General features: G+C 39.2%; 1 long non-coding RNA gene across 1 annotated transcript in view; it reads left to right on the top strand.

The window, feature by feature from the left end:
* The window catches only part of LOC112656629 (uncharacterized), a 172,070-nt gene that overhangs the window by 69,113 nt on the left and 81,618 nt on the right, over positions 1–21,339 (top strand). Inside the window, exon 3 of the long non-coding RNA XR_003134527.3 lies at positions 10,446–10,595. This is a non-coding gene — a long non-coding RNA (uncharacterized LOC112656629). The remainder of the gene's footprint in view (positions 1–10,445; positions 10,596–21,339) is intronic.

Below are 21,339 nucleotides of genomic sequence, written 5' to 3'. Positions count from 1 at the left end.
ACTAAATGGAGCGCCCTGCCCTTTCTATGTTTTCTGGACTGCTGAGAAGATGGAATTCCAGAGATAAAGTTCCTTCCCTCTCCTCATCATCAGCTTTCACTAATGGAGCCTGTTGATTTTGGTCTTTGGAAGGGGGTGGAGGGGGACCTTCAGGAGGGTGATGCTACAGATGCGATGCTATAGGGCAGCCCAGAAGCCACGCTCTTGGTGCTCACTTCTGGAAAGCACCTGTTACTCTTTGTCTCTCCTCTTTAACTACCATGAATGGCATTTTCCCAGCTGACGTGTGGTGAGATAAACACTAGCTAAGGAGCCAATATTGAACAGAGAGAAAGTACTTTACATCTGAGAAATTGATGATCTGTATTCCAGCTTCTATGGGGTTGGAACTGAGATGAGAGATGTGGTATGTGTGCATGTAAGAGAGAGGGATGGATCACTGAAGTCAGGTATCAAGAAGAACTTCCTACTTGGGAGGGGTATGATGCTAGGGCTAAGGTGGAAGAAAAAGGGGGGACTCCTGGGGAATCTTGCTAGAATGCTGTTTCTGGTTCTCTAGGTTCAGGGTGAGGGGGCCGAGATTCTGTATTTCTAATAAGCTCCCAAGGAATGCTTCTGCTGCTGCTGCTGCTCTGGAGTGCAAAGATTCAGTGCTCTTCTTTCTGTGGTGTTAGAAGTGCCCTTTAACTGAGCCCTCTAATATGGTAGCCACTAGCTGCTGTGGGTATTGAGCACTCAAAATGTGGCTAGTGAGTCCAAGGAAGTGACTTATACATTTTCTCAATTTCAATTAATTGACTCTTATTGTGTGGCAAGTGGCTACTCCCTTGGACAGCATGAATAAATAATCCCTGAGATCTGCCACTGAGGAGCAGTGTGACTTTGAATAGGTCCATTAGTCTCTAAGCACCCAAGCTTTCCCACTAGTAAAGAAAAAATGACGGTGAAGGATAACTCTTTCTGTCAGCAGGGTCATTGGCGTAGGGGCAGTGGTAAGTTCAAGAATAATTTGTAGGCTATATAGACCTGGGTTACATAGTAATGAGGTTGTTGTTGCTGTTATTATTATAGAACAGAGTGGTGGGAAGGAAAAGGGCATTGGAATCAGACAAACCTGGGCTCAATCTCCACTTGCAGACTTTCTAGCTATATTTTGGGCCCTCTCTGAGCCTGTTTCCTCATCTCTAAATCGCGAATAGCAGTTAACTCTTTCACAAGACTATAGAGGGAACTAACTAGGTAACAGGTTAAGAAGTGACTAGGACAGTGCCTGGACACAGTAGGTGCTCAGTTCATGTTAAATGTTAAATGTTAAAATGTCACAGTGGAGGTCCGCCCTCCGATGTCAATGGACTGAGGTTCAAATGCAAGATCTAGCACTACTAGTTATGCAAACTGAAGCTACTGATTTAATCTTGCTTGGCTTCAGTTTTCCCACCTTTCAGATGAGGATCATAATACTTGTCATAAAAGTTCAGTTGTTCATTAATTTTGCTATTCAATGAACATCAGTTGAGCTCTCTCTTTACCTATCAGATTTTGTGCTAGGTGCTTGAGGTTAATGGCAAACAAAAATGGAAGCTGTCCATATGATGTGCTATGTGCTGAATCACTCATCACAAAAAAGGTTAGAGTACTATGAATCAGAGACCCCAAGGGGATGCAAACGTCTGTACGGGGGGCTTTGGGGCAGCCACCCTGGGAAAGAGACATGGCATGGGCATGACCATACATTCGCCAGCTGGAGGAGGAAGACAGGGAATATTAATTCATGAGCTGTCTACTCATCGTTGCTGGAGAGCAAAGGAGATAAGATCTGTATGGGGTCAAGCATAGACTATGCCGGAGGGACTCCACATGTGAGCAGCTCATCTTGTCCCCTTCCCTCTGTGGAGATTTGGAGCAGCCCAGCCTCTGTACTGGAACTTCCTGTCATCTTTGTAGCTTAGATCTGCCTGAATCTGGAACAATTCCTCTTTCCTAGTTGAAATGATTCATTAACAAATCTAGAGGCACCAAATAAAATGCCATGAGAAATGTACCAGTTGGTGGACATTTTACTTCATTTCCAAATAAACAAAACCCTCATAAATTCAGCCTAGATGGAGAATGAGATCTGAAAGGATTTTCTCCCCAGGAGATCTGGTGGCCTGATTTTGAGTTACTGGTCTGCGTGCAGTATCTCTGAGCTTTGGCTGCACTGTAGTCTCTCTTGAGCCTTTGCCACCGTGGAAAAAAAGGATCACTTATATCAGTGAAGCTTAGTAGTTTTGAATAATTAAAACATTAGGTTTATTTCACAAGGGAAAGGTTTGTTTTGAGAGAGGAGAACATGCCTTAAGCCTCTGGATCTTTGCATAGTCACTAGCACTGCGGTCCACTCAGGGTGCTAGTTATTGGGGTGACTCAGCTCCCTGGCCCCTGCCCCCAAGGCAGATTGCAGCCTCAAAGGGGATGAGAAAAGCCACAGCCTGCTCCACTATCCTGAAACCCTCGCTTTGAAACTTACTCCTTTTTCCCACTTTTATATATTTTTGAGTCTGAGTCAAATTCCCTGAAAAGCAATTATTAGAAGGCCAATTTGCCAAATCATCAGTTTCACCTATTGACTAATGTGCCAAATATACCAAATTGGATAATTTGTAATATTTGACTAGAATGATTAGCCACTTTAATTGGGATGTCTTAAAATTAATATAAATATCTCAGTTTTGTTATGAATGATGCTGCATAAAGAAACATATTTTATCATTAGTCATGCTATTTCAGTATTTCACATGGGAAATTTCCAGTTTATGCTACTGTTTATGTTAACTGTTTTAACTGATGGCTACCTTTGAATTTCTGTGTATGTTTTGGAATATAAACTTTAGTCTAGTTTAAAACTGATTCACCTTGCAAGTTTTCTAATTTTAAATTAAATTTAGGATCTTCTTTATATTGAAGATTTACTTTAAATTTAAATTTAATGGAAAATACTGGTGTATTTTCCAGTGCTTTTGAATATAAATAGAACAATAAATTTAAGTGTCAAATTGCCTGGAGTACAAAAATTAAGGGATATATGAACACCTCTCCAAAGGTTGCTTGATGTTTAGAGAAATGGAAAATAATATTGTGGCACAGTATATATTAGAAGTGGTTAAGAAAACCTCATTCCCCACATAGTGTTGCTGTGTAGCACCCAATAAGGAGAAATTGAGGTTTCTTGATTTTGTAGATATTTTCAGAAATAAACCATCTCTCATCATAAGTAACATTGTCCCTTTTTGGCAAATCAGCTAAGTAACTGGTAGATATTTTTAAATGTCAATTTTGGTTTTTGCCGATCTTCTTGTGTTTTTACTATTTTGCAATGGGTCAATCAAGGTAGATTGCAATCAATGTACTTTGGTTTATTATTTTCAGTCATTAGTGGCCACATTTAAAATGCAAAACGATTGCTCTTGCTGCTTCTGTATCGATTCTTACTTGACTATACGCCTGGTTCTTGACACATGACTAGTGTAGCAAATCTCTTCTGGTCATCCCAAAAGCCCTTCCGCTGTTTTGGTGTGCCCCTTCCTCTTGAACCTTCCTGCAAACTGCTGGCAAGTCAATGTAAAAATCTTAATTAAATTTAAAGGAAAATAAGTTAACTTTAAACAGCAAGGAAAGTGAAGCAGAATTTCAGATGTCATTAATGTATGATTTGCAATTTAATTCCACAGCAAAACCATTCAAAATAAATCAGGATTAGCTGGAAGGAAATTTCCAGTTAAAAATTATAATATGCCCAAGAGATTTCCTGATTCCATGCTGAAATTTCAGTGGATAAATATTTCCATTAAACATCACAATTTGGAAAATTTAGTGAATTTGGAAAATTCAGTGAATTGGTAATTTGGCAAATTTATCTTTCTAAGAACTGGCTTCCTGGAATTTGCTTTCAGCAAGTTGGCCTTTCAGAGTATTAATTGTTACTAATTGGATAGTCACTGAATGATGGATTGAACTGAACTAATGGATGTCTACCCCTTTTCACACTCACCTCTGGATTTTTCTAGAATCCTCAATTCCTCCCACAAAGTGCCCCTGTGAATCTCTAACTAGCTGGATTTCTCAGGGGTGCAGATTCATTGAGAACACTTGATGGCCAAGTCTTTAGGAGGTGGAGGGAATATTATATGATTTTTTGGGGGCCTTTGGCATACCAGAAACTTATGGTTTCAATGGGTCTAGATATATGAATATGGTGTCCTTGTCCTTTCCCCGGCTTTGCCTTTAAAAAATGCAAAACTACATGAATTCCATAAATGAGTTCCATTTATGCAGCTAGAGGGAAAAATTAAGGCCTTTCATTTAGTTCTGGAGTTGGAAGAGACCTACCACCACCCAATCTAGGCCTTCTTAGCCTCTACACTGCTGATGTTTTGGATCAGATAATTCTGTATTGTGGGGAGACTTTCCTGGGCACAAGATGTTTAGCAGAATCTCTGGGCTCTCTATACTAGCTGCCAAGTTGTGATGATTGAAAATGCCCCTAGATGTTGCTAAATATCTCCTGGGGAGGAGGGGAATAAAATCATCCCTGGGTAAGAACCTCTGATCCTACTCTCCCATCCAATCTAGAACTTTCCTTTACATTTTACAGCATACACCCTCTGAATGCTGCAGGACCCTGCGAACTCACCTTCTCACTTTGGTGTTCCTGGAAGTCAGCTTCACAGATATCAGGAGAAGAGCATGGGCTTGGGGACCCACCCTTGGGTCAGATAGAGTCTCTGACACTCAATAGGAGTGACCTTGGGCAAACTTCTTAACTCATTTCAGCTTGTTTCCTGACATGTCTTAATTCCTGCTCCATAAATTTATTGCAAGGACTAAATAACTATGTATATAAAATGTTTCACCCTTTGGTGTGCTTGGTAACTGTATTCCCTATATTGGGCCCCAATCCCCCCGTCTTTAATTTTTCACCTGCCAAGGTGAGTGTTTGTATCTCTCAAAATTCATATTCTGAAATCCTGATGCCCAATGTGATGGTATTACGAGGTCGGGCCTTTGGGAGATGATTAGGTCATAGGGTGGAGCCCTCATGAATGGGATTAGTGCTCTTATCAATAGGTCCCAGAGAGCTCCCTTTGCTGCTTCTACCTTGTGAGGCCACCAGAAGAAGTCAGCAGTGTGCAACCTGGGAAAGGATCTTTAGCAGAAGATCCTGACCCTTGTCAGTGCCCTAATCTTGGCCTTTCAGCCTCAAGAACTGTGTGAGAAATAAGTGTCTGTTGCTTGGCGCCATCCAGTCTGTGGTGGTTTCTTCCAGCAGCCTGAAAGGACTAAGACAAGTCTCCCTGGCCAAGGCCCTGTACCTCAGTGCCACGAAGACTACCAAATTTTTGGACCTGTGTGACCTGCTCTGAATTCAGCTGTAGCAGGTGTCATCCTATACTTGTTCCTTCTTAGCTGACCAGGCTCTATAAACCCTGGCTCCTTCTCAGACAGCCCAGAGACAGCAGCACATTGCATTTTAAGGAGAAGTTCATCATTAGGTCTGCCTGAAGCTGGGCAGAAAGGAAGCTTGCAGCAGGCACCACGATGGAGCCAGGGGACTCTTGAAGGCCTTGCCTGGAAGATGTGCTCCTCCAGATGCTGCAACAGTTACCATAGAGGAAAGGGCTGGGTGCTCCCTCAGCCTGTGTCCAGAGAATGTGGCAGATGAGCTGCCTAAATAGAAGCCAAACACTGTGAGCATTCCTGTCATCAGTCACATCTTTTTTTAAAAATTTTTATTTATTTATTTATTTGAGAGAGAAGGAGAGAGAGAGAGAGAGAGAGAGAGAGAGAGAATGAGAATGAGCTGGGGGAGGAGCAAAGGGAGAGAGAAGCAGACTCCCCACTTAGCACAGAATCTATCTAACACAGAGCTCGATTCCAGGATCTTTAGACCATGACTTGAGCCAAAGTCAGACGCTCAACCAACTCAGCCACCCAGGTTACCCCCCCGCCCCCCCATCATCAGTGACATCTTAGTGCTGCATACCCCACGAGGTCTCAGACTAGGAGACTGTGGTCATGCTGCCTTTGGCATCTCTCTTTCCCTACCAGTTGCCTATTTGGAAATAGCTCCTGACACTTTCCAGGAAGTATAAATGAGACATGAACCCTCGAGCCTAATGATCTGAGAAGCCACATGACTCCTCCAAACCGCCAGCATTTGCTGAGCAGTTTTAAAAAGAACATTGGCGTCAGGGAGCCACCAGATAGTTCTCCTAGGGGACTTCTAAACTCTTCCTCCTTGGGGAGGCCATTGGCTGGGCTCACCTCGTATGCCCCCATGTGTAACCTGGACTTAATATAGCTCAATTGCTCCTGTTAATTTCATGTCTGGAAAATATAGGCCCTAAGTTGCTGCCTTGGGACACAGGAAGGATTCTGAGTCAAAGTCCTGGGGATCCAGCTAGCTGGTGCCAGAAAGAACCCCCAGTCAGAGATGGTAGGCCCCGGATGGAGCAGTGGATAGAGGGGATTTACTTCAGTTGATTTTGATAGATTTGAGAATATTTTCTTAAATGCCAGAGCTGACTTTTGTTTCTCTGGATGAGGGAAGAGAAATTGACTCTAAATGTCTATAGTTTGAGAGGATGGTTTCCCAAAGCCCAACTAGAACCAGATTGAAATCATGGATAATGTTGGGACTTGCATAGGAGGGAGTCCTGTCTGTGTTCCCTGGAGCAGAAGAGCCTGTTGGCCAAGGGAATTAGACCAGATGGCTTAAATATGGAGCCACTGCATCTGGCCTAAGGCTCTGTGCAATTTACTCGCAGACAATCTCTCAATTTATGAGTCTAAATCACATTGAGCGCAATCATGAATCACCAGTATGGATCCCTTGCAAGGTTTTGAAGATAAGAGCTCCAAACAGATTTCCCTGCACCCAGGGAAGAAGACCAGACCTGTCATCTGTAGGTCCATGAAAGAACATTAAGCTGCTTTCTGAGCATCTCTGAGAAACTTTGGAAATGTGAAGAGGAGGAGAGAGGCATTTTTAAAGTCTTTTCTTCTCTGTGATCTGACTTGGCAGATGAAAAGAAGGGAAGAGTGAGAAGTGGCCACTCCCATTGGAGATACCCCACTAGGGGAGTCTCTACTCTTTATGGAAGGTCTGTGCTGTGCTGGACCTTCTTGAGACCAACATGGCCTCAATCCCTCCAGAAGCACTGAGTCTTGGGGTGGAAAGGATGTCTCTCTGGATCTAGTTCAGACTCTGATTCAGTTTCCTGCCTCAATTGTAAGGCTATACTCAAACTTTTCCTTAAGAACCATTTAGGTTGGGTTACAAGGGTCTTTTGAGATGGTCAACCCCCATGTCATGACCTCAGAGGAAGTCAGAGAGCTGAAGGATCTCCGAGGCCAGCCAGTTCAATGTGACAGCTCTGACGTTAAAAAAATCTGAAGATTGGAGAAATGTTATGACTTACCTAAAACCACACCTTGATTCAAATCAGAGTCTGGACCATGATACACAAGTCTTTCCTCCCAGTCCTCACTACTTCAGTGGAATTTTTTCCTGCCATGCTGTCCAGTTCCACCAACTTAAGGGTATTTCATTGCTTTTGTGGCATTCACTTTTTTCTTTCCTTCATTCTTTTTTAAAGATTTTATTTATTTATTTGAGAGAGAGAAGGAGCATGCATGAACAGGGGGAGGGGCAGAGCGAGAGGGAGACGCAGACTCTCTGCTGAGCAGGGAGCCCGATGTATGCTCGATTCCAGGGGATCATGACCTGAGCCAAAGGCAGACGCTTAACCTACTCAGCCCCCCAGAAGCCCCCACCCTTTTTCTTTTCTAAACTGCTATCCTTACCCTGGATCAGAATAATGAGCCATGCAAAATAGTACCATTCTTTAGATTCTCTTTTTTCTTTTTCCTCTTTGTTTTTTCAGCATGTTATTTTTTTTTTTTTCAGCATGTTATTTTTAACTTAAAAAAAAATAAAGACTATTGACATATAGCTGACATATAGTGTTATGTTAGTTCCAGGTGTACATGATGGTTTGACAATGCTGTACATCACTCAGTGCTCACCATAAATGTAGTCACCATCTGTCACCGCACAACATTCTTACAATATTATTGACTGTGCTGTACTTTTCATCCTCACAACTAATCTCATAACTGGAAATTTGTACCTCTTAATCCTCTTCACTTCTTTTGCCTACCCCTCTACCCACCTCCTCTCTGGCAACCGGTTTGTTCTCTGTATTTATGATTCTGTTTCTGTGTTTGTTGGTTCATTTGCTTTGTTTTTTTAGATTCCAAATGTAAGTGAAATCATGTGGCATTTGTCTTCCTCTGACTTGTTTCACTTAGCATAATACCCTCTAGGTCTATCCATGTTGTCACAGATGGTAAGATGAAAAGAAGGGAAGACATTCATTCATTCACTCAGACATTCATTCATTCTTTTTGTAGCTGAGTAATATTCCATTATCTATCATCTCTCTCTCTCTATCTCACATTTTCATTATCGTCTATTGATGGGCACTTATTTTTTTAGAGTTGTTTTATAGGCTTATAGCAAAATTAAGAGGTAGGTATAGCGATTCCCCACACATGCAGAGCTCCCTCTTGTCAACATCACTCACCATAATGGTACATTTCTTTACTGTGGATGAACCTACATTTACACATCAAATTGTTCAAAGTTTATCTTTGGTATCTTTGGTATCTTTAGTTTATCTTTGGGTTAACTCTGGATATTGTGCATTCTCTGGATTTGGACAAAAGTGTAATGACATGTGTCCACCGTAACAGTATCCTGCAGAGTGTTTTCCCTGTCCTAAATATCCTCCCTGCTCTGCTTATTTGTATCTTCTTCCCTTCCCCTAGCAACCACAGATATTTTATTGTTTCTATAGTTTTGCCTTTTCTAGAATGTCATATATGTTGGATAAACATACATACATATATACATACTGTATGGAGCTTTTCAAATTGGCTTCTTTCACATAGGAATATGCATTTAAATTCCCTCTATGTCTTCTCATGGCCATGTGGCTCCTTTCTTTTCAGTACAGAATAGTAATATTCCATGGTCTGGTTGGACCACAGTTCATTTTTCCATTTATCCACTGAAGGACATCTTGGTTTCTTTTAAGTTTCAGCAATTATGAATAAAGCTGCTATAAATATCTGTGTGTAGGCTTTTGTGTGGACATAAGTTTTCACCTCCTTGGGTGAATATCAAAGAGTGTGACTGCTGGAATGTATGATAAAAATATGTTTAGACAGCCACACTGTCTTCCAAAGTGGCTGTACCATTTTGCACTCCCATCAGTAATGATGAGGGTTCCTGTCACCCCACATCCTCGTCAGCATTTGGTGTTGTCAGTGGTCTGGATTTTGGCCATTCTAATTAGGTGTGTAATAGTTTCTCATTGTAGTTTTAATTTGCATTTCCCAGATGACATATGATATGGAATATCTTTTCATATGCTTATTTACCATCTGTATATCTTTGACGAGGTGTCTGTTAAAGCCTTTGGCTCATTTTAAAAACCAGGTTGCTTGTTTTCTTACTGTTGAGTTTTAAAAGTTCTTTTAATATTTTGGAGAACAATCCTTTATCAGGTATGTCTTTTGCAAACATGTTTTCCAAGTGTGTGGTTTGTCTTCTAATTCTCTTGACACTGTGTTTTGCAGAGCAGACATCTTTAATTCTAGCGAAGTGAAGTTTATCAATTATTTCTTTCATGGATTGTGCCTTTGCTTTTGTTTCTATAAAGGCACCGCCATCCCAAGGTTATTAGGCTTCTTTCCTATGGTACCTTCTAGGAGTTTTATGGTTTTTAATTTTACATTTAGTTCAGGATTAATTTTGAGTTATTTTTTTGTGAAGACTGTAAAATCTGTATCTAAATTTATTTTCCAGTTGTTCAAACACCATTTGTTGAAGAAACTAACTTTGTTACATTGTATTATTTTTGCTCCTGGGTCAAATATCAGTTGACTGTATCTGTGGGTTTTTTTTCCTAATATTTTTTGAATATTAACTTGCTCAACAACGATCATTGAATACTGATTGAGCCCTATCTACGTGCCACGGATGATGTTAAGAGCCCTGTGTATATTACTGCATTTAATCCTCAAAGTAACTCTAAAGTATCTACTCTTGGCATCTCCATTTCGCAGACAAGGACACAGAGCCTTGGAGAAATAACCTCACTGCCCAGTTTGCACAGTTAGACATGGATTTGAGTCCTAATTCTGCCATTTTTCTCCCTGGTACTTGAGTTGATGATATTGAGTATTATGCTAGATCTCCTATTCATTATTAGTTAATTCCAGTTTTAATTCAAATTAGCTCTGAGGTCATAAATGGCCGTAAGTGTTTCTACAAAGTTGGCCATTTACACACTAGCTTGCAATGTTTTACCTTACCAATATTGTTTCTCTTTTCATAGGGACCTTTCTGCTTTTCCAGCCCCAGGTGGAAATGAGCATGTCCATCTTCAACTGGGCTAGCTCTATTTCTTCAGAGCTGGAAAACACTTTGGGCAATGTGAAGCTTATGGAAGGTTAGATAAGATGCATCAGCCATACCGCTGCCAAAGGTAAAACATTTTTTTGGTATTTTTGTCTTCTAATTCAAAAGTGTGTTCTGAAAGCTACAAATCTTGATGCATCAAGTATTATGAGGCGTGTAACTTATGGTGAATATCAAAGTTGGAGACATCAGGGAAGAACTGAGGCCAAATAGGTCTGAAGTCTGACGTTCCAGATGCTCCCTGCGATGGTCCCAGCCCACCTCTCTGACAGTGAATATCTCCTGCTCCCTCCCTAAATGCATACTTCTTTGTAGCCCAATTTAATCACTCACTGTTTTCCAGATATGGTCCCCGGAAATTGGTCCCAAGGGTTTTTATGTCTCTATGTCAGTGCTTGGTAAAACATTACCTTCTCAGGGCACCTGGATGGTTCAGTTGGTTAAGTGTCTTGCCTTTGGCTCTGGTCATGATCCTGGGGTCCTGGGATCAAGCTCCACATCAAGTTCCCTTCTCAATGGGGAGCCTGCTTCTCCTTTTCACTCTTCGTCTGCCACTCCCCTGGCTTGTGCTCTCTCACTCTTTCTCACAAATAAATAAACAAAATCTTTAAAAACAAAAAACCCCCATCACTGTCTCAGTAGAGCTTCTGCTAGGTTTCTAGCTGGAAGGAAATTTCCCCGTCCAGAGTTCCTCCTCTAACTTCTCATCACACTTGGCACAGTCCACTTGGTAATGTAGCTGGATGCTGATGAATCTTAGCTTAGCTGACCTTAGAAATGAGAAGCCAGTGAAGGATTCTAAGCAGCAGAATGAGGGTCAGATTCCTGTTTGGATGCTGTTCTGTTTTCTTATGCAAAGAACTTGGCCAGAGAGAGTAGGATAGAGGGTGAGATTGAAAAGAAACTTCCTGACCTCTGGAATGACTTGGTAGAGACAGTTGGAGTGATTGAAGCTCTGCAATCTTTTGGGGGGCATTCAGGGAGCTAAGAGTCTATTTTTTCTGGCCTCTCTTCCCCATCCTTTGCCCAAAGATATGTTGCAGTTCAACATATCTTCCCCTTTTTTTTTCTGACATATCTAACTACACAGGTGCACATGTGTGTGTGTGCATGTGTGTACCCATGTGTGCTTGTGTGTGCGTGCATATGCATGTGTTTGTGCTGACCTGCTATTGTTGTCACCACTGGGGCTGGTGTCCCTGGACACAGATGCAGAGAGATAGAAAGCCTATAAATGACAGTGGGTCTAGTTTTGGAATGAATAGGGCTGGAGATTAGATGTTGATAAAGGAAGTCTATTTCTGCTTGGCTTCCTGAGTGTCAAAGTGTTGGGAACCCATGAGCAGGTGACTGAGGGGGCAGACTCACCCTTTGACCTTGACAGCTTAAAAATAGGAGGACCTCTCTGCCCATTCTATAGTTGCATCTGTTCATAATGGGGGAAGGCCATTGGATGGGAGGCAAAGGCATTGCCAGAATGACCTGGAGGGCCCTTCTGGGATGAATCGCCTGTGATGTTGTCTCTTTGGCTACCAGGAGTGGGGGGTATGTGTTATTATTGTAGCCATATGAACACTGAGAACACTACATAAATTTGTGTTATTAAGCAAGAGCGGTTATGGCGACTTGATATGTTTTCACATTTACCCTTGCAATTTCTCTGCGCTTTCCCTACTTTGGTTTATTTAAAATTATGGTCTCCTCCAGAAGTGGGGATAGAGGCTGGCTTAAAGGCAGGACCCTAAGCCCAGAGGAGCGTGGAGGAGAGGGAAGGAGGTTGTGGCAGTGGCTTCTCCCTGGACTTGGTAAGGACTGTGTGTGCTTGAGAGGGAACATCGTGACCTTGTAAAAGAAACCCAGAGCAGACACGTGGCAGCTCCCAACTGAGCCCTCGCCCTGGAGAGGGCTGCAAATTGAATTAACAGAGATCTCAGTTCTCTTTAAACCAGCCAGGGTAGCAAATTTATATTTACATTTTGTCAAGACTCAGTTTATACCGTACTAGTTTTCTTTGTGATGCTAAGTCCTGAGTTGTATGATGCAAGTTAATTTCGTTTGCATGCATAATATGGGCGGGGAGCCAAGGATGGTAAGAGGAATGGAGGAGTCTAAAGCTTATTGAATATCAATGGAAAGACACTTGCAGATAGTCTTTCACTAAAAGAAAATTGGCATCCAGATTTAAGTGATTTGTTCAAGGCCACATAGAACATTAGTGGTAAAACTGGCCCGGAAGCCAAGGGACCTGACTTTAATAAGGCTTTATTAGTAATCCTAAAAAATTAGCTTTCTTATGGTCAAAACAGTCTTAAGAATTCCCTGAGTCAATAAAGACTTCCAGATTCTTTCTCTTTGTCTGTCTGTCCCTGTCTAACACACACACACACACACACACACACACACACACACACCACCATCAGTACGAGAGAGAATAGCCATCTTCAAAGTACATTGAAATTGGAGAGTAAGCTCCCAGGTCCAACATGGTCAACTGCAGACCACATCATCTGGAACAAAGAGCCAGATAGAATATGGTAACGAAGAGGGAGGTCTGGGGGTTTTGGTCTAGCAGAACCGCAGATAACATAACGCCCAGAAAGGGAAGTTTGCACTTGAGTGAAAATGAATGAGAAGAACTCTGAGACCAGGTGGCTGGGGAATTGAATGGAAGGGCTTAACATTTCATGGGACAGGGGTTGGCAGTGTGGGAAAGGAATCGCTTTTGGAGGAGAGGAGGTCACTGGGCAGGGGTGCTTTTGGAAGCCTGTTAGTGTAGGGAAATAAGGAAGTGAGAGTATTCTACCAAAAAAAAAAAAAAAAAGGGAATTTCAAAAATCAGGAATATGATATACCCATCCCTCCCCCCAGAAAGTGCCATCAATGAAAGAAACTACACTTTCCAGTACCAACAGAAGAGGGTGCTCTTGAACTAAGAAACATTGTTGGTCACCCAGACACCCATAATTGTGCCTACGTACAACCACGTATTAACTCTTACGAAAGAACAGAAAATTTCAAACAACACCAATACCAGGCTAATAAGGAAACAAAATAGGAGAATCCAAACATTTCAGCAGGTGCAACTGTTCCTATCAAAATCAAACATGAAGCAGAAAAGAACTTCGACACAACACCGAAACTCCACTTAAATATCCTAAAACAAGCATTTGGAAATGTAAAAGCGACATCCTAAATCAGAAATTTCGAGGTTGAGAACAGAAACAGACAAAAACCAGGGAACATATGAGGTAAGAGCTGAATGAACTCAGGAAAGAAATGAAAGAAAAAGACAAAATCATCTTAAAAAGAAAGGTTAAAATACACGGTCCTCATGGGACAACAAAGCTCCCTGAAAATCTAAGAGACACTGAGGAGAGTCTGAAAGCGGATGAGAAACAAGGAATGAGGCAAAAATGAACACAGAGAATATCGTTGATAGAAGATAGGCCCAGATGAGTCTGCACAGGAAAAATAGTCCAATGGAAAGCAACTACAATTTCACACTGTGAACTAAGACAAATTTCCAAAGTTAAAGGAAAACTTGAATCGGCATGTTTAATTGCCCCACTGTGTTCCTAGGAAAATTAACGTGGTATGGGGATGTCCAGGAAATATACCAGGAAAATATTAGACTTAGTTAAAGACAAAGAAAAAAAATCTGGGTCTCCAGGCGAAAAGACCAAATCACTTACTTAAGAAAGAAAATTAAGTAAGCATCAGACTTTTCATATAAAATGAGAGAACAATGGGGTTGCATTTTCAAGAAACAAAAGGAAATGCAATAGAAATATTTTTCTCTAGATAACCTCATCTCCAGGGATGAAGACTGTGACAAGTGGTTTTCTATGTGCAAAAACTCAGAGGTCACTTGATAATTGTTCTGAACATTATTCAATCAAAACAGGAGCAAGGGGCACTTGGGTGGCTCAGTGGTTGAGCATCTGCCTTTGGCTCAGGTCATGATCCCCAGGTCTTGGGATTGAGTCCCACATCAGGCTCCCTGCAGGGAGCCTGCTTCTCCCTCTGCCTGTGTCTCTGCCTCTCTCTCCCTGTATCCTATGAATATATGAATGAAATCTTAAAAAAAAAAAACCAAACAATAACAACAACAAAAAAACAGAAGCAGGACCAGGAAACTTTGGCAAGGAGACTGAGATTGAGCATCAAGTATATTTTGGTGTAAATCTGTAGCTAAATAAGGATGGGGCAGGAGTGGAAGGACAGTGCAGCTGTTTCATATTCTGAATGGAAACAATACACTGTTGTATAGATAAGGGGTGGGAATGAAGGATATTACTTAGCTGACAGACCAATAAGTGAAGGCTGATAAGAACAAATGGACTAAGGACATTATGATAGGTATTGATGAAAAGCTAATCACTGTAGCAAAAAATACTAACCTTCCTTCCTAAAGACCAGAAGAAATATAAAATGGGCACAGAAAACAAGCTACATAGAGGAAAAAAGCATATGTACAGACGATTTTATACAAAATATGAGTTGAGACCATCAGTCATATTAATGAATATCTGTTATATCATTATAAGTTGTTAATAATCTTATTAATAAATTGCAAAATACCCTCATTCAATATGATATAATTGACTCACAGCAAAACTTAATCCCATGAGATACATAAGGCACACCTGTACGTGGTTCAGAAAGGCTAAGAATCAAGGGATTAACAAAGATATTCCAGAAAAATGGGAATAGTAAAATAAGTAGGGTATAAAGAGCTAATCATCATAACTACTAAGGTGAGCATATGGATATGTAGCAAATCTCAAGCCTTGGTAATATAGAGAATATACTCTCTTCTCAAAGCACAAGCATGATGTTCACAAAAATGATCCTCATGTTGGGTCACAAAGAAAGTCCCAGTAAGTGCCAGAAAATAGAAATTAATAATTAAATTTAAAAAGGTTCTTCTACCTGGAATTTGAACAATGAAATAAATATTAAACTATTACTGGGTGAGGGGATAAATGAACCAAAATTTCAGAATTAAAAAAAACAATAATTAGAATGAAAAATATGCACATTCAGAATTTGTGAGACACAATTAAAGCAGTGATCCAAAGAAAACCCATGGTCTTAGATACTTTAATTGATTACAAAAATGAAATTTAATTCCCAAGGTAAAAATATGGAAAAATGAAAAAGATCCATCAAAAGAAAGCACAAGGAAAGGAGTAATAAAGATAAAAGAAGAAAGTAATGTGGGAGAAAACAGTAAAAAGAGTAGAATCAAGTGAATCAAAACTGTGATTGTTTGTGGGGAAAAAAAGTAAAATAGACACACCAATAGCCTACCCAATCAAGAAAAGAAGGAAAGCAGAAACATACAAACTAAGGTAAGACTAGAAGGGAATAAATATAGTAATAATGAAAATAAATCATAAATAGACTACTTTATAAAACTACAAAGTCATTAAAAATGTGAAATTGATTATTTTCTATAAAAATGTAATTTACTAAAACAGACCCCATGTGATATAGAAAGCTCAGACAGACCACTTTCTGGAGTGGAAAAAAGATGGAAAAACTTATCAACAAGTGATAATATAGAAACACCAGAGCCAGATGTTTGCACAGGAGAATTCTACAAACCTTCAAAGATCAGATAATCTTAATGCTTTGTAAATTGTTCCATAAATTGTTCCAGAGTGTGCAAAATGAAGAAGAACTTCCAAATTCTTTTTAAGAAATAAGTATAATGTTGATATGTAAACCTAATAAAGATTAAAAATAGCAGTAATGATGATAATAATAATGTAGCCTAGCAGAAATTACAGACTAGTTTCCTTTGTAAATATAGATACAAAAATTAAGTAAAATTTTAGCAAAAAGAATTTTAAACCACAATGACAAAATAAAACATCAATACTAAATTTTAGGAGTGTAAGGAATTTCAATATGAAGAAATCCATTAATATAATTTACCATATTAGTAGATTTAAGGAGAAAAATCATTATCTCCATGAGTGCTGAAAGACTTTCAACAATGTTTCACATCTATTCCTGAGAAATGCACTCGTTAAATAGGAATTAATAAATACTCTTTAGACAATTTCATATATGTACACACACACATATATATGATTTGTGTATATATGTGTGTATGTGTATATATCTATCTATTTCTATCTATCTATCTATCTATCTATCATCTATCTATCTATCTAATCTCCTAAACTTAGCATCTTATTTAATTGCAAAGTATGAGAAGCATTCCGGCCAAGACTACAAATAAGGTAAATATGCCCTCTTTCTCTATTACTATTTAACAGTGTATTGGAGTTGTTGTTCAATACCATTATATAAAAGTATAAAAATTTGAGAAGACTATCTCTATATACAAGTGAAATGATACTGAACCTTGAAAACCCAAAATTCATGATTAAACAAATGGAAATTAGATAAGGAATTTAGTAAGATAGTAAAATATAAAATTGATGCATAAAATTCAATGGACTTCATGTATATAAAAATAACTAATTACTGGATACAGTGTAAGAGGAAAAGCTTATTTTCAGTTGCAATAAAAAGGTGAAACTTAGGAAATATGTATTTTAGATCTCACATATAAGTAAAATCATATGGTATTTGCCTCTCTCAGCCTGAGTTATTTCACTTAGATCCCTCAAGATCCATCTATGTTATTGCAAATGGCAAGGTCTCATCCTTTTAATGGCTAATATTCCTGTGTGTGTATGTGTGTGTGTGTGTGTGTGTGTACACACACATATACACATGTATACATATATCTTCTTGGTGGTGAGGAGATGGGAAAAATGGGTGAAGGGGAGTGGGAGATTTTGGGCTTCCAGTCATGTAATGGATAGGTCATAGGGCTGAAAGGTACAGCATAGGGCATATAGTCAATGGTAGTGTAATAATGTTCAGATGGCAGCTACTCTTGGGGTGAGCATAGCACAGTGTATAGAGATGCTGAATCACTATGTTGTGCACCTGAATTTAATGTAGCATCATGTATCAACTATACTCAAGTGGAAAAAAAAAGTAAAATCTAAATGAGGAAATTTTAAGATGCTCCCAAAAGACATGAAAGTAGACTTGAGCAAATAAAAAAACATCCATTGTTCTTAGAGACAACTACTCGACATCATTCAGATGTCAGTTTTTTTTTCAAGTTAATGTATAAATTTAACCCAATTGTAAGAAAAATGCCAAGAAGCTTTTTTAAAAAATAATAAAGTTGATTCTAAAGTCATGTTGAAAAATTAACACACAGGTGGAGCTAGGAAACTTTGGCAGGGAGGAGGAGGAAGCAAGAAGGGAGAATGATCTTATCTGACAGTAAAACAGATTATAACTGGTTGATGGTGAATACAGTGAGGTACTGACATACAAACAAGGAGACCAAAGAAATTGAAAAGGAAGTTCAGAAATGGATTCAAGTATGCACAAAAATGTATTATTTGGTAAAGGTGGCATTTCAACTGGAGAAAAGGTGTACTTTTTAATAAATGGTGTTGACACAGCTGGGTAGCCATTGGAAAAAAGATGAAACTGGATTCACACCTTATGCCATGTGTCATAAACTAAAAGGATGAGAAATATAAACGTAAAAAATACAAAATAAACAATCACACAAGTACCAGAAGAAAACATGGATGAAAGGTTTAGTAACTTGAGTGTGGGAGAAAGGTTTCCAAATGCAACTCAAAATCCATATGCAACTCAAAATCCATATGCAAAAAAAAGAGACTGATAATTTCTACTATGTAAAATTGAGAAAAAAATTGCGTGGCAAAAAGTAAGCAAAATCAAAAGAAAAGTCAATCACTGGAAAAAAAATGTTTGCAACGTGCTGTATCAGAACTAAATGACTATCTCCCTCACGTCTAAAGTATTTTTAAAAATTGAGAAAAAACTTCCAAGTCACCCATTTCCACAAAATAAGAAAATGACCCTTAAACATATGAAACGATGCTCAACCACACTCAGAATAAAAGTATTGTTGATTGAAACTGTACTTTTTTCCAGAGGTCAAAATGGAAAAACTCACAAGTTGGACAATACACTATTGGCGAGGCAGTAGAAAAACAGGCTGTGTTTATTTGCTGGGGCTGCCATTAAAACCTACCACAAACTGGGTGACTGACACACAGAAATGTATTTTCTCATTGTTCTGAAGGCTAGAAGTCCAAGATCAAGTTGTTGGCAGGTTTGGTTTCTCCTGGGGTCTCTGTCCTTGGCTTGCAGATGGCTGCCTTCTTGCTATGTCCTCACATGGCCTTTCCTCTGTGCAGCACATCCCTGGTATCACTCTGTGTGTCCAAATTTTCTCTTCTATGACACCAATCAGATTGGATGAGGGTTTGTTTCACTGGCCTTATTTTAACTTAATCACCCCTTCAAAGGCCCTTTCTCCAAAAATAGTCACATTCTAAGGTACCGAGGATTAGGGCTTCAATATTTGAATTTCAGGGGGAGACAATTCAGCCCATAACACAGGTACATACATTGCTAATCGAAGTTTAAATGGTATAATCAATTTGGAGGAAGTTAAGGCAGTATTTAAAAAATTATCAGTGCAACAATTACCCTTTGACCCAGCAATCTTACCCCCCAGAACTTTGCCTTGAAGATGACCCTCCAAAACAAACAAGCAAGCAAAAAGCATATGCACGAAGTTATTCATAGAACTATGATTTGTAGGAGTAAAATCATGGAAACAACCTGAGTGCCAATACAGGAAATATTGGTTAAACAAGCTGTAGTACATCCACACAGTGGAGTAACTATTCAACTATAAAAAGAATGGGAGAAGATCTCCACTAATTGTTCAGTTATTTCCAAGATAGGTTTCACATTAAAACTATAAAGTAAAAAAGAGGGCATATAGTAGCTACCTTTTATGTAAGATATGAGAGGAAATAGGAAAGAAGAACACATACACACACATTTTTATGAAAAAACAAAGCACAAAGCAAAACAAAACTTGGGAAGAATAAACCAGAAGCTAATGAAATAAATAGTTGCCTCCATGATAGGTATAGGGTGGGAATGAGAAAAGTGTAGAGGGATAAGTAGACAGTGACACTTTTCTGAATTTGCCTTCTCATATAGTTTTTACTTTTAAATCATCAAAATGTTATGCATATTCAAAAGTAAGTAAACAAGAGCCCAAATCCCTAATTCGAACAAAAAGAGAAACGAACCCTACTGTACAACCAGTTGATAATAGAGCCCCACAGAAACTGAAGATCATCCCAAACTAACTGAACCCAAAACTCTGGCTGCACATGCCTAGTGGGATATAGTCTAAAAGCAAAAAAGAGTTGCAAAGAAATTTGGGCTTTACATGGTAGGTTTGTTGTTGGTTGTGGTACTGGGATCACAAATCCCATACTACTTTGGGAAAATTGTAGGGTAGAGCAGATGAGTTAAAGCTGGGTGTTTTTAAGAACCAAGTTCTATCACAAGAAAAGGGAGCTACCAATAAGAGATGAAGTGCTCTCTGCATTGGATAGTAAAGTATCAGAATGACTCATGATTTCAACACATATTTCTTAGCTCTGTTGAGTAGGGTGTCAGGAAAGGAAAGTACAAGTTGAATCTGAAGTATCTTCCTGTCCCTGAAAGCAAGAGAGTCTTCAGAAACCAGCGAGGACATATCAAGTGAACACAGGAGCTAGCTTGAAGAAGTTCCAACTGGCCAAATTAGGGAAAGATTGAGTATCACAAGAACAATGATCATATGTCTTTTATTAAATTGAATTAAAAATGATAATCATAAACAAGCAAGTATGCAACACAAAATGCGATGAGAGAGTGAAAAGGGGTTCTTTACAGAAGAATGCTAGTAGAACCATAGAAGGAAATGACCAAGAGAGAAAATGACCATTTTGTCACCATTGATGTAATGATTAATTCAGGCAAGTATTAGCAATGGAAACTAAAATCTTTCAGTAAAGATTCTTGAGTAACAAGATATTCCTACCATTTTAAAGTTTAACCTTGTAAGTTACTTACTTATTAAATAAAAGTTATTTCAGTGTATCTGGATGGCTCAGTGGTCGAGTGTCTGCCTTCGGCTCATGTCATGATCCCTGATCAAGTCTCACATCAGGCTCCCCTCGAGGAGCCTGCTTTTCCTTCTGCCTGTGTTTCTGCTTCTCTCTGTGTGTCTCTCATGAATAAATAAATAAAGAATGTTAAAAAAAGAAAATTAAAAAAGTTATTTCTACTTTGAAATAAATCTATTAGGCATCTTTTAACCAATAATCAAATAGCATTACCCATAATAGGATAGTCTGACCTCTTAGTGTGATGCTTCCTGATGTGATGCATTAAGACTCAATGCCATTTACATTATATCCTTGCCAAATATGTCTACTCAGAATTTAAACATAAGAAAACAATCAGGAAAGTCCAAGTCTGCAGGACTTTGCCTGGATGTTGTAAAAATCTCACTCTCAATGAAAGACAAGAAAAAAAGTGAAGGAGTTGTTCATGAAGAATAAAAAGACATGACAAATAACTGCAATCTATTTTGCTAGATTTGACCTTTGATTAAAAATAATTAATTACTGGGATGCCTGGGTGCCACAGCAGTTAAGTGTCTGCCTTTGGCTCAGGGCGTGATCCTGGAGTTCCATGATGGAGTCCTACATCGAGCTCCCCGAAGGGAGCCTGCTTTTCCCTCTGCCTGTGTCTCTGCCTCTTTCTGTGTCTCTCATGAATAAATAAATAAAATCTTAAAAAATAATTAACTAATAAAGACTTTGTCAAGATAATTGGGAAAATTTGAATATTTATTGTATGTTAGATAGTATTATGGC

This window comes from Canis lupus, chromosome 37, assembly GCF_003254725.2.
Source record: "Canis lupus dingo isolate Sandy chromosome 37, ASM325472v2, whole genome shotgun sequence".
NCBI lineage: Eukaryota > Metazoa > Chordata > Mammalia > Carnivora > Canidae > Canis > Canis lupus.
This window is presented reverse-complemented; position numbering and strand designations above follow the sequence as displayed.